Source organism: Grus americana, chromosome 12 (assembly GCF_028858705.1).
Source record: "Grus americana isolate bGruAme1 chromosome 12, bGruAme1.mat, whole genome shotgun sequence".
Lineage (NCBI taxonomy): Eukaryota > Metazoa > Chordata > Aves > Gruiformes > Gruidae > Grus > Grus americana.
This window is the reverse complement of record NC_072863.1, coordinates 2,639,059-2,651,933: the sequence shown is the minus strand read 5'-3', so window position 1 is coordinate 2,651,933 and position 12,875 is coordinate 2,639,059. Positions and strand designations below refer to the sequence as shown.

General features: G+C 50.5%; 1 long non-coding RNA gene across 4 annotated transcripts in view; it reads left to right on the top strand.

Annotated features, from left to right (window-relative positions):
- Positions 1–1,275: 1,275 nt before the first annotated feature.
- LOC129211956 (uncharacterized) overlaps positions 1,276–12,875 on the top strand; it is an 89,080-nt gene continuing 77,480 nt past the window's right edge. The window contains exon 1 of one of the 4 annotated variants that reach the window (XR_008579028.1): positions 1,276–1,349. This is a non-coding gene — a long non-coding RNA (uncharacterized LOC129211956). Of the gene's footprint in view, positions 1,350–3,862; positions 4,136–12,875 lie in introns of those variants that run through there. The other 3 variants (XR_008579020.1, XR_008579026.1, XR_008579021.1) reach the window with 3 other exon arrangements.

Sequence of the window (12,875 nt, the reverse complement as noted above, 5' to 3'; positions counted from 1 at the left end):
CGCCGCTTCAGCCTTTGACATCCACCGGCACGGCGGCCCGGGCAGCGGCCGACCGCCGACTGGCAGCCGCGCCGCCCAATGGGGGCGCGCCGCCGGCGGGGCCGCGCCGTGCGGACCAATGGGAGGGACGGGGAGGCCGGCCGCGGCGACGGGGGCGGGGCGAGGGCTCCGGGCTCCGCGCGGGCCCGAGGCAGGAAGTGAATCACTCCGCCGGCACCGGGGGCCGGGCGCGAGGCGGACCCGCCGCTTAACTCATTCCGCGCCGCGCTCCGCACCGGGCGGGGAGGGATGGGACGGGGGGGGGGGCGCGGGGCACGGCTTAAATGGGGAGCGATTAGCGCCGGGGCAGCGCGCGGCAGAGGTTAAACGGCGGCGCCCCGGCGGCAGCCCTGCGGGACCACCCCGGCGCAGCCCGGCCCGGCCCGGCCCGGCCCCCGACGCGCCCCCGGGGCCCTCGCCGCCCTCAGCCCTCCGGTCCGGGCGGGCTCCTCCGCTCGGTGCGCGGTACCCGCTCCGCTCCTCTGCGCCGGTGGCTGCCGCTGCTCTGCTGCCCCGAACCGCGCGTCTCCCGCCCGCCCCGGACCGTGCGCCCCCGCGGTGCGCTCCGAGCAGCCAAGAAAAAAACAAACAAATCCCCCCCTCCCAAATAATAATAATATTAATAATAAAAAAGCCCCAAAAGGGTCTTTCCGGCCTCCCCGTCAATAAATCCGGTGGTGCCTCCTCAAAAGTTTGCAACACGAAATGCACGGCCGCGCTGCGCCGCCGGTGCGCGCCTGGCGTGCGGGCTGCAGGACAAAAATCCGGGGGAAAAGGGAAAAATCGAGGGGAAAAAGGCGCGTGCGGCCCCCAGGCCCCACCGGGGGGGTGGGGTGGGGGGTGTGGGTGTTGTTGGGGGGGGGGTGAGCGCTGTGCCCCCCGGCTCGCTCGGGCCCGGCGGGCAGAGCCCCTCTGCCGCCCGCACCCGCGCAGCCCCGGCGGGGCTGGAGCGGGGCCCCTCGGCGGCGGTGGCGGGGCTCCGGCGGGGAGAGCCAAACCCCTCGTACCTCCGAACCGCTCCCGAGTTAAAAAATGACCTTTCCCTGCATAATTTTGGAGGTAACCTAGCTGCGTAATTATATTTGCACTTACAGAAGACTGCATCAGAGTTCCCTTATTGGTTTGAAATTCCATTAAATATATTGCAAGAGCTCCTAGGTTAAGCTTGATTTAAATTTGCATACATTTTCATATATTTAGCAGAAATAAAAGAAGGCTTGCAGCTACCAGAAAGTCATTAAGGCATTAGTTTCTCTGAGAAGACAGATCTGAAGAAAATTCAAGAAAATGAGAAAATAGATATAAATAAGGTGAGAGCGCTCCTCTGATTCCTTTATAGCCGGGTAGCATCGCTTTCCTCATTATAATAATAATAATCACAATAATTTCTCGCCGGGGCTCGGGCAGGGCGCAGCGTGGGAGAGGGGGCAAAGGCAGGGCTGCCCGTCAGAGAGCAGAGCGGGGTGCGTGGCTGGAGGCAGATCGCGATATATCGGGGAGGCTGCGGGTCCCCGGGGCGCGTTCCCGGCGGGCGGCCGCTGCGCTGCGCACCCGCGCCCGCTCCGCGCCTGCCGCAGCCCCGGGGGCAACTTGGAAAATTAAAAAATAAAATAAAATAAAATAAATAAAGTTTGCAGGTAGTGGGGGGGGGGGGGGGGGCGGTGTGTGTGCGAGAGGCGGTGGGGAGCGGGGGGGGGGGGTCAGCGGGGAGGTCAGGAGATGAAAAATGTCTCGGCGAGAGCTCCGTTTCTGCCGGCGAGGTCTGCGAGCGGAGCAGCGGCGTTCAGCACCGCGGCCGAGCCCGCCGGAGGCGCGGGGGAAGGCGGGGAGGGCAGAGAAAGAGTTATATTAGCAGCTCTCTCTTTTTTTTTTTTTTCTTCCCCTTTCTTTCCTTTTTTTTTCCCCCTCTCTCCGCCTTCACAAGCTTCTCGAAATACATATCACCGGAGCCCGCGGAATAAAAAAAAAAAATCCGCACTGTATAAAAACGTAACTAAATTATTTAAAATTAATTTGCACTTTAACTTCCGAAACTATTTTTCAAATCCCATTGCCCGTGAAAATAGATGTTCAGATCCGCCGTTTAATTAAGGCAGAGTCTCTAGCAGGGAAATAAACCCCCGAACGTCCTATTTTACTATTTGTTGCAAATGTATCTAAGGCAGAGCCCGGCTCCGCGGCACTCCGCTCCTGACGGAGGAGACTCTCATCTCGCCTATAGGAGAGTATGGTGTATTTTAAAGTGTTTTTATCTGCATATAGTTAAATCTTCTTGCTGTTCTAACTAATCTGCTGGAGAGGGTTTCTTTAGCTCTTTCCTGTCAGTCTAACTTCCCAAGTGTAACAGATGCCGCTCTCAAGCGGTCCTTTCTGCTGCTTTTCTTTATTCAGCCTCGCATATTTCTCCCCATGATCTGGGTTTCCATAGAGAGAGGAATAAAAGGGGGACCATGGCCACAAATCCCCTGCCCCATGCAGAATAAAAGAGCCTTATTCAATAGACGACCCCGTCTGGACATGGGAGAAAAATAAGTACATGCAAAGCTACTGTTGCAAGAATTTGTAACTTATTTTTCATAGACTGAAATCCATTAAAGTTTAAAAAAAAAAGTTTCTGGGTTTGGACCGTGCGCTCCAGCCCTCTGGCTCCGGGTGCCTCCGCACTCGAGGGACCCGCTTTTCCCCAACAAATAACTCGCTTTAACATCTTTTTTTTTTTTCTTTTTTTTTTTTTTTCCCCTTTCCTGCTAAATCTTTGGCACGAAAAAGATCGCACAATAGCTGAAGGCAGCCTACCGTCTTGGGGCAGCTAGAAGTCGCTATAGAGAAAAACCCCGCTTTGAAGTGAAGGAGCTGTAATTGTGTCGAGTCCCCCTCGCCCGGCGGAGGCACAGGCGGGACCGAGAGTTTCTGGGGGTCACCCGGGTGCGTGGCTCAGACGTCCCATCCCCTTCGTGGGCAGCGGGCAGGCGGCAGCAGCGGCAGCGGTACCCACGAGTGGAGCCCGCGGGGCGGTGGCAGCGCTGCTCCCCGGCGGCGGGCGCATCTGCGGCGGGGCAGGGATGGCTCTCCCCGGCACCAAACCCACAGATTCCCCTTTAAGAGCTATAACTAAAACGCGGGGTGCGTCTGTGCGTGCGTGTTTGTGTTTCTAAGCGGTTCTATAGGCGCCTCTCTATGGCTAGGGACTTCGGAGAGAGCGAGCCCAGAAGCGGGAGGAATGGGTTTATCATCGTGGCAGAGCTGATTTTATTATATTTTTAGAGACTTTTTTTTTTTTCCCCCTCATTGTTCATCTGCGGGAGGGGGAGAAAAAAAAAAAAGGTCTAAAAGGGGTTCGTTTTGATTGTGTTTAATACAGCATGAAGCTCGGAGCGGTAAGCTGTGGCTCGGTGTCATGACCTCTATATTGAAAACTTCACCTTCAACACAAGTTCACTTTAGAGACAGGACGAGTTAGATTGCGCTTGGTGGGAACAAGTGCAAATTTAAAAACAGAGTCAATCATAACGGGGGTGGGGGTTGGGAAAGGGCAATTTAACCGTTTCTGAAGCCAGGAGTTAAGGTTTTCATTGTGTACATCGAGGCTCTCTGGTGCTAACACTGAAGCCCAGCCACCCATCAGCTCAGCGAGCAGGGCTGAGAAACTGGCTCCTGGATCTGCGGAGATGCTTTGTGAAAGCCTAACCTGCATGGGGGAAGGTTAGGAGGAAAAGAGGAATTTACAGAGTATTAGCAGAAATTAGCCAATACCGACACAAGCTCAATTAGTTCCTTTTTTTTTTTTTTTTTTTTTTTTTTGGTCTCTGTTGGCTGCTCTTGAACGTGAGTAAACGCTGTGCAGGGAGAGAGAGGAGGGAGAGCCACAGCCACACTGCCATCTCAGAGCCACAGCCAGGAGATGGACTGACAGATTGCAAATTAAAATAGTCCTAATGTAAGAATGAATGCAGCCCCCCCCAAATCTCTCCGAGCACCAGCCCGTTAGTGATAAGCCCGGCACGGAGGGAGCGTTGCTGCGGCTGGGCTGGTCCTGCGCCCGGAGAAAGGCTAGGGAGGGACAATAAAGCCAGTCCCGGGCAGAGAAAATCACAAGGTAAATAGCATTTGTATTCTAACTGCTGCGGTTTCCAAAGCGTTTTGGGCGACTCCTCGCTCCTCTGCTCGAATCGCCTATTATTGTGATTATTATATTTTTTTTTTCCACGTTGTTAATATTTGAAAAATGTACTTGCTGGGGGAAAAAAAAATGTCGTTCATTTGTGGACTACCACGTCATGTTCAGGTCACTGTTATTTTTTTTTAGCTGGGTTGGTTTGTAGCAGGTATTGTCTCGAACATTTGGTTGATTTGCAGTCGAGAGCAGGAAGAAAAAAAAAAAAAAGAAAATATTCCGGGAAGTCTTTCCAAAGTGCACATTTTTACCGTGGGATTGGTCTTGCCGTTTATTAAATCCACGTATTGAAACGTTGGGTCTTGTTGTGCTTAATGGAGAAATATGGATGGCGAGAGGGAGCCCGGGCGAGGGGGGCTCCGGCACAGGGTCCTCGCAGGCGGCCGGTCCCTTTCTCGGGCGGTGACTGAAGTGCATGCCAGTTTTTAAGGTCACGTTAGGAGTTAATAGATCTGCACAACAATGCGGATCACTTCCCTTTTACGTAGGCACTTTCCTCACCGTGCCATTCAAACAGGCGTGATGACAACAAGGCGCTTGTTTCATCCCGCACCGAAATCCCGTGTTGGTTTGGGTTTTTTGGGGGGTGTTTTTGGTTTGGGTTTTTTGGTTTTGTTTTTGGTGGGGTTTTTTGCCAAGTGTGTTCACGCCCAGCAAACAGGGGCGATGCGGTTAGCGATGGACAACGGCAGCCCCTGTGTGCTGGGGGGACGGGATCCAGCTCCCATTCCAAATCAGAGGCCATCCTGCCTGTGTTTTAGAAATAATTCAAATACAGTCCCGAACGGACAGATTTCTGCTCAGACGTATTTAAAGGAAAGTGGGTTGGATTTGAAAACGCACTAAATGGCATGCTATTTAACCTCTGTTGACTAATGAGACATTGAAGACAAATAGCTCTGTTCCTTGGATGACAAATACCTACATTGTTGTTTGTTAGCTTACTGAACAATTTCAATGTGATTTTTTTGTTATTTTTTATTTAAACTATACCTTTTTTCCAGCTTTGTCATTCAGCGTGCAAAGCATCCAGTGATGCTCCTGATTCCGCAGAGGGATCTAAACCTCTCTTGCGCTTTGAAGCGCCTCGTCATTCCTAGATTTACATTTATAAATACGTAGATGGTGCTGCTAATCCTTTGTTTTCTCACAGGCGAAATGTTTACGGCTTGGTGGAAAGTTTACTCCTCGTTTCATTCAGGTCGCGCCAATCGAAGCTGTTATAAAAGCTGAACTTTCAGGCCAGGCTGTGTTACTAAAAGATGTTTCCTTCGTGAATCGCGCGTGGGCGATGCAAGAAAGCGCGAAGGGACACGAGGCAGTTTAGGTTTCGCTTAGTCACACGGGACCGTGCCTGTGCAGGTGGATGCTTTGCGACAGCCCCGTTTCCTCGCCGCTGGGCTCTCGCGTGGGTCCGCGAGTGTCAGAACTTGCGCCTGGCTGCGCGCAGGGCGTCTCGGCGGGGTCCGCGCAGCAGACAAAAGCTTTGCCCACGCGTGAGCTCGGCCCCCAGCCCCCCCGGGAAGCCCGAGCCCCCTGCCCCGCAGGCTGGGGATGCCTCCCGCCACCACCCCCCCTCCATCCACCGAGCCGGGACGGGCCTCCAGGTGATGCCGGAGCGGGGGACCCCCCCGGTCGGTACTCCCCTCCCTGCACTTGGATCTGCCTCGGTTGCACCGTCCCCCCACTCCCCGCAGCAGTAACCCCGGCCCCCGCAGGAAGAAGCTGCTGGGGCTGAACCGTCTCCAGCCGCTTCTCCCTCAGCGTGCGAAGGCCCCTGGCATCTCCTGGCACCTCTTCTCCCCTCCCTCCCCCGCGTCCCACCGGTTAAAGCCGCTGGAGGCTGCACCCCCCCTTCCCCGGACCTTCCACTCTTTGCTTTCCCCGGGGCAGAGGAGCCGCGGGGAGTCCCGAGTACCGCGGGGGCTGCGTGGGGAGCGGGGGAGAAGTTCATGGAAAGGCGGGCGGGCAATAAATCAGCGCGATCCCCAGGACAAATGGAAGCGCACACGGGAGAGTCGCCGTCAAAGGGGGAGAGGCAGCCCCTCGGCTGCGCCGCCTGCAAGAAATAAATAGGAATAAATCAAAGTCGGGGATGCTCGGGGGGAGGGAGGCGGCTGCGGCCGGGCCTTGCTGGGGCAGCAGGGCAGGGGCTGCCCGGTGCCGGCCGCCGTCCCTGCTCCGCCCGGGAAATGCACTCTGCAAACTTTTAATGAAATCACCGGCAGTATCCATTTTTTTTTTTTTATTTAATCATGCTTCAGACATTGGAAAGTGTCCCTCTTGGGGGTGGCAGAGGAGGGCAGAAGGGAACGGCGCGACGCGGACTCTATTGGACATGGAGTTATTTCATATTTTAGAAAATAAACGGCGTCCATGAGGCTCCTCTGGAGAGCGAGGGGACTCCGGGAGCTTTGAGCCAACCCAGCAAAGCTGGGGGTTTAAGCGATGCAGCCGTTGCAGGTACCGGCTTGTAGGCCCTTCGCGGACCCCCGGGAACGCTCCCCCGCCGGGGCGGCCGGGGGGGGGGGGGGGACGGGACCGTGCCCGGGCCGTTAGTCCCGCTCTCGCTAATGAAGAGCCCCCGGGAGAGCCGGCTCTCCCCTCGGACACCACTTTTTTTTTTTTTTTTTAAGTGCCACGTTCAAGTATTTTCTATTTGCTTCTTCTCCAAACTGTTTAGAAATTACTAGTAGCGGATAAGTAAATTGCAAGTAAACCTAGTGAATTAGGATGATTCTCTATCAGTTTAATTTATGTTTTATAGTTAGTTTAGCCTTCTGATTTGATTGCCTTAGTAATGTGAATTGCCTACAGCTGCTGATGATACAGCTTTAATTCTGTTTTAAAGGTCATGTAAACATGTGCCTGTAGCATAAGGAATGCAAATTCAATTCCCTTTTAATGCTTCCTCACATTCACTTCACAGCCTTCACCTAGAAAATTAGCAGGATTTAATAGAAAACTGTTTGAATGTTATGATTTCATTAAAAGCCACTCTCCCTCCCAGGCGTGGCTCTCCCTGGGGCACCCCACGCCCGTGACGCGAACACCGATGCGCTTCCCACGCCCGTTTTGGGGAAGATCAAGGCGGTCCCCGCCCCGGGACGGAGTCCTCATCTTCACCTGGCAGCTTTGTTTAGCTGTAGGTAAACAACACACGACTGGATAACCGGGCGACATTGCGAATTACCCCCACAAAGGAGCGAGAACATCCTGCAGGTGTATAGCTATGCGTTAGGCTGTCATACAGCTGCGTGTTTCCCTTACGTCACGGTGAAAGATGGTGCTTGGAAAGAGAAATTGGGGAAGGAAAAAAAAAAAAATATATATATATATATATTTGGTTTCGGACGAGGAGGGATGCAGAGGTTTTCCGCATCAGCAGGAAGAGCAGCTGTGCCGAGATGCCAAGGTGATAGGCTTAAATGTGAGACGCCTGCGCCTTGAAGACAGACATTTCAAATTAATTTTTAAACACAGCCAGCCCTGAGTTCACGAGAGATTGCTTCACCTTGCTGTACTCCAGAGGAGAGAAAAAAAAAAAAAAGGGAAGAGCCAAAAAAAAAAAAAAATCCCCCCCCCCCCCCCCCCATGTTTCAAAGGGCTTTAGTGAAGTTGCTGGGAAGTTTAGCCGGGGAAGCCTTTGAACGGACAGGCTCTAACGAGTGGGGAAGAGCGTCAAAAAAAGAGACTCTGGAGACGCTTTGAAAAGGGAACGATCTGTCACTGCAAAGCGAAAACGGGTGAGGCGATTTGGGAGCCCCCTCCTGCCGCAGGGACCCGGCCGGCTCCGGTTGAGCGGGGCCGGCTGCCGCCCGCCATCCCCGGGGAGCCCGCACCGTCCCCGGGGCGCTCCGGGGGGGACCGGCCCCGGCCGTCCCCGCTAACCCTGGGGCTGCCTTTCGCTCTGATGGCGATATTGCAAGAGGTATTCCCCCCTCCCCCCTCGCTTTTTGGAAATGGGGTGTTTCCCTGCGCTGGGAGGGTGTTTGTGCGGTCCCCAAACGCTTCCCGTCCCCGGGGGTGCGGGCGGCATCCCCCCCTGCCTTCATCCCCATCAGCCCTGCCGCCCCATCCCTGCCTGCACCGGGGCCCGGCGTGTCACCTCGCTCCCCACTTGCTGTGAAAATGGTTCATTGGCCCTCGGGTCCCCCCACGGAAGCTGAGAGGCACCTGCCCCCCCCCCCCTTCCTTTCGGTGGCAGTGAGGAACCCAAGCTGTGCCTGTCTCTCCCCTTCGCGAAAATGAGTGGGTTTTGCAAAAATCTTAATACTTGCAGTAACAGCTCATTGGTGATTCTGTTAATGTTGTGCACCTCATTAAATAGCCCCAAACATAAGGAGGTTTAAATGACTTTATTGAATTAAAAATAGCATAGGAAATCACCTATGGTACTTTCATCAAATAATTAATGTAAACTCTATACATACAGTGAGAGATTCCTTTTAACAAATCTGTTCGTAAAACGCGCGGGGGTTTGCTTAATGGCTGAAATAACTTAGAGCGGCACAACTCGCTTTAAACACGGAGCCACACTCATGCACTTCCTAATGCGTTCCTGTATGTTTCCCTGAGTGTTTTTCTTCCTTATCTTTTTTATATCTGAAGTTCTATTCCCCTCCTCTACTCCGTGTATTTGATCATTTTTTCAAGTCCCTTGGCTGAACCAATCTCTTTTCATGCAGAGGATAAAAAGAGAAAAACTTCAAAGTAGGTTCAGGTAATTAACAGCTGAGGGGAATATAATCTAAACCATAGGCCCTGCTTTGCACCCAGGTCTGCTTTCAGAGCCAGCCGGCAAGGGAGTGCCTATTCCCTATAGCATCCAAATCTGCTTCCTCTGAACAGCTTTGCCAGGCCTCCAGTTATCACATCTGCATTTCAAACACCATGTCTCTGGCATTAATTATTAATTAGCCTACAGTCACCCCAGAGGATTTAAGTTCCAGCCTGCACATACTTATTCATTGACCTCTATCTTAGTTTTTGTTGGAAAAAACCCACTAGAATGCTTAATAATTTCCTTTCTCTCAGACCCTCTGTTCTAGTTTCACAGAGGGGAAACAGTATATTTTCAGAGATGGAAAATCACAGGGTTGTCTAGAAATTTGTTTAGAGCAAAACGCTATGTCAAGAGTTTGAACAAACCGTTTCAAAAGATTTAGAAGGAATTTTGCGTAAGTATTTTTACCTTTGACAAATGAATTTATGGATTTCCCAGAACTGAGAGATGGTGGATGCAAATACAATACGGTTTGGCTCTATGCAGAATACCGCTTTAAAAATACAAACTGGATTTAATTACCAGGTAGCATACTTACATGATCAAGCTAATGCAAACGTTTATTTGAAGGCTCTGGTGTTACACTGCTATTGACACTAGTAAGAATGAAAAAAAAAAATAAAACGCTGTTGCAAGGCGCATTAGGACTTGGGCATTAAATATGCACTCCATCCTCAGGAATATGGAACCGAAGAAGTATTTTTGGCAACTGGTTTGCATCATTCCCAAGGTAGTTTGGAAGATGCTCTGTAGCCATTAGGATAAGTACATATCTTACTACTGCTTTCTTGGCCATCGTGTATCTTAATATTAAGGTTCCAGAGGTAAAAAAATCGGAGTAATCAGGTAGGAACTAGGTTATATGATTCTCTTTTTTGCAATGCTACATGAAATTCAAAGTGATTGTTACAGTTTGGATGAGTTGTAGACTGGATACTGCCTTTTGTTAATGTATTTTAATACTATGATGTCCCAGCCCCCTGCATGAGTTCTATTTTAATGCCTCATGCAATTATCTGTAGATAAACTTCCTTAAATATTGCCATGGTTTCTCATTTTTATATGTGGTGGTACTATCTCAAACAATCATTGAAACATAAAATATTCTTCCACTTTGTTTCCTAAAGGAAGTGTTTAGTCTGTAATCACAAGGTCAGACTGGTTAACTTCTATGCCAGCCTAGAATTGATTTTTGAAAGCATTTAATCTAAGCCTAAGACTCTTTTGAATTTCTATTTGGTGAAGAATATGGAAAAGAGGTCTGATGCACAAACATACGTAGTTAAACTGCCAGGCTATCTCAGTAAACAAAAACACATTTTTCCAAAATTGCAGCTAAAACAGCCCTTTCTGTAAAATCATAAGCCTTGTGTGCCTGCGCCGCAGCAAATGATCACCTGAAAATAGATGTGGGGACTAATGCTGTTGACTTCCATGAGGGATCTCTCTCCTTGGCTTCCCTGAGAATTTTGAAGATTTGGCTTGTTACTGCTCTTTTATTATTTTCACATTTTCTGAGCGGATCTGGGGAGCGTTCGGCATGAAATAGTAAATATTTTTGCCTCTGGTCCAACTAATTCAGAATAATTCTCACAGACAATTTTCACACAAAGGTCCTCCTATTTCAGAAGGAAGAGGGGAAGAGGCAATACTTCAGATTTCATTTCCAGAAAGATTATTCTTGTTTATAAACCAGCAGAATGTATCCTGATGCTGAAGAGGGGAGTGGATCTAGACTGTTTTAATACGATGTGCAGGACCTTTTAATCACTTCTACAGTGATACTAATACCAGTAATAACAGCGATAATGGAAAAAAAAAAAACCCAAAACCCCAGTGTGAAACCAGGGCTGGACTCTGTTCTCTGTAAATGTCAGAATGTTTCTGAAATTAAAACTTAGCTGTTAATGTAGCTCCATACCTTATGAATATTAAAGAGGAATAAGGACTAAATTTCTTCCACAGCAGAGTGAGATGTTGTTTTAGAAACCAAATCACATGGCAGTTTGATGTGCAGTGATCTATCCGGCGTGTTTTGAAAGGATGGCTGAGACTAAGGGCTTCTGGCTTGGGATCCTCCTGGTCTGAGCTCTCTGATGCCGTCTTCCCGACTTTCCTGTTGTTCTCATTCATGGACTGGGATTGCAGGTTTAACCAGGTTCTTGAGGTAGAGATTCTGTAGCCCGGGATGGCAAAATTCCCCTTACCAGTGCTGTTAAGTTACCTTTTTTGTGGTTATAGTGCCAGGAGCGAGGAAAGCGTGAATGTACATATACCGTGGGCTTGACGTGTTATGAAATATTTGTACCGTTCTTGTTATGAGACATGAATTTCCATAAGAAGCCCATTTTATGGTTCATTTTATATATATTTACATTTATAGTTTTCCATTAAAGCTTAAATATTTCACTCCGTTGGCAAGACCTAACCCTTGGCAAGTCTGGAAATGCTTTGACCCCTGTTCTTATTATACCCTTCACTTTTTTTCTTTTAAAATAACGCGTGCAATAATTTTGCAGTGGTGACTAACATCCACCAAGGACTGAGCTGTAACCGCATTTCGTATTTTGAACGTTTCACACGGACATGTTTTGAATTCAGATTCGTAGGTAGCAGAGCACTTTTTATTTAGAGAAGCCACATGGGTAATTCTGATTTTAAATTACTCGAAGAGTGATTATAGTAAAACACGGTTGATTTCTTGTGTGTTTAAAGTCCATGGACATCTCTTGATAAAGCCCTGGTTGCTGTGTTGAAGGAGTCTTACCCGCTCGTGCGCTTGTAGGTGGAAAAACCTGTGATACAAAGAAGAGCAGGTGAAGGTGGAGATGGCTGTAGATCTTGCTGTGTCAGCAGAAACGGGATCTCATTAGATTAAGAAGTGTATGTGGGGCCAGATCTTCAGCTGACAGAAGTTGGTATGGTAGTACTGGCGTTGGGGGAGCTAGGCTGAGTTACCTGAACTGGAGATGTGCTTAGTCTAAGCAAAAGATGGAGTGAGTGGTATCAGGATTATTTTGCATAATGGCCGAAATGACCTAAACCCATCTAAGAGAGTTTGCCCGCTTTACGGTGCAGCGTAACGATGCAACCTGACCTCCGATGCGCAGAGGGTGTAGCGTACCTAATGCGACGAGGGCACGAACGGAGATTATCAGTGAGGAGCCAGCAAACGCCTGTGACGCAGGAGATGTCACAGATATTCGGACTGTGTGACGACAGCGAGGGAGCGGTGACTTTTGCGTGGCGACCGTTACCTGAGGTCAGTGCCGGAGAAAGGCGTACGTGTACTGAGCGCGCTGAATTCCACCTCGAGCTCTCTGTAAGGCCAGATCACGACTGTAGTCCTAAATTTTGCTTTTCGCCGTCTCAGTCCCCAAAACCCCCAAACGTAACACCCTTAGCCCCCTTCGCTGACCCCAGCCTGGCGCTTCACGGCACGGCGTGAAATCCAGCGCGCTTTAACTCTTCCTAAGGAAGCGGCGAAGTGCTCTGGGGCTCAGCCTGGCAGTGGTCCAGCCCGCAGCCCCCCTGCTTGCCATGAGAGCAACCTGCAGCCGGGTTTGTGCGACGGTTCCTGCCAGGCAGTGCCGGGGTACGCACCTATCCATCCTGCCTCTTGACCCGCCACCTCCACCCCGAAACTCCGGGCCGTCGTGCCTGGTGCTGAGGGCTTTCAGGGCAGCGCTGGGGCAATCCTCCCCAGCCTTCCCCTGCCTGGAGGCTCTTTTCTTGGCGTGCCTGCTTGTAAAGTTTTAAAAGACTTCATTACAGAGTTTCCCTTCCTCCACCATATAGCTTTTCCTTTTTTCCTTTTCTTTTGCCTTCTTTTTTTTTTTTTAAATTTTATTTTTTCCCCTCCCTGGGGCTTCATTT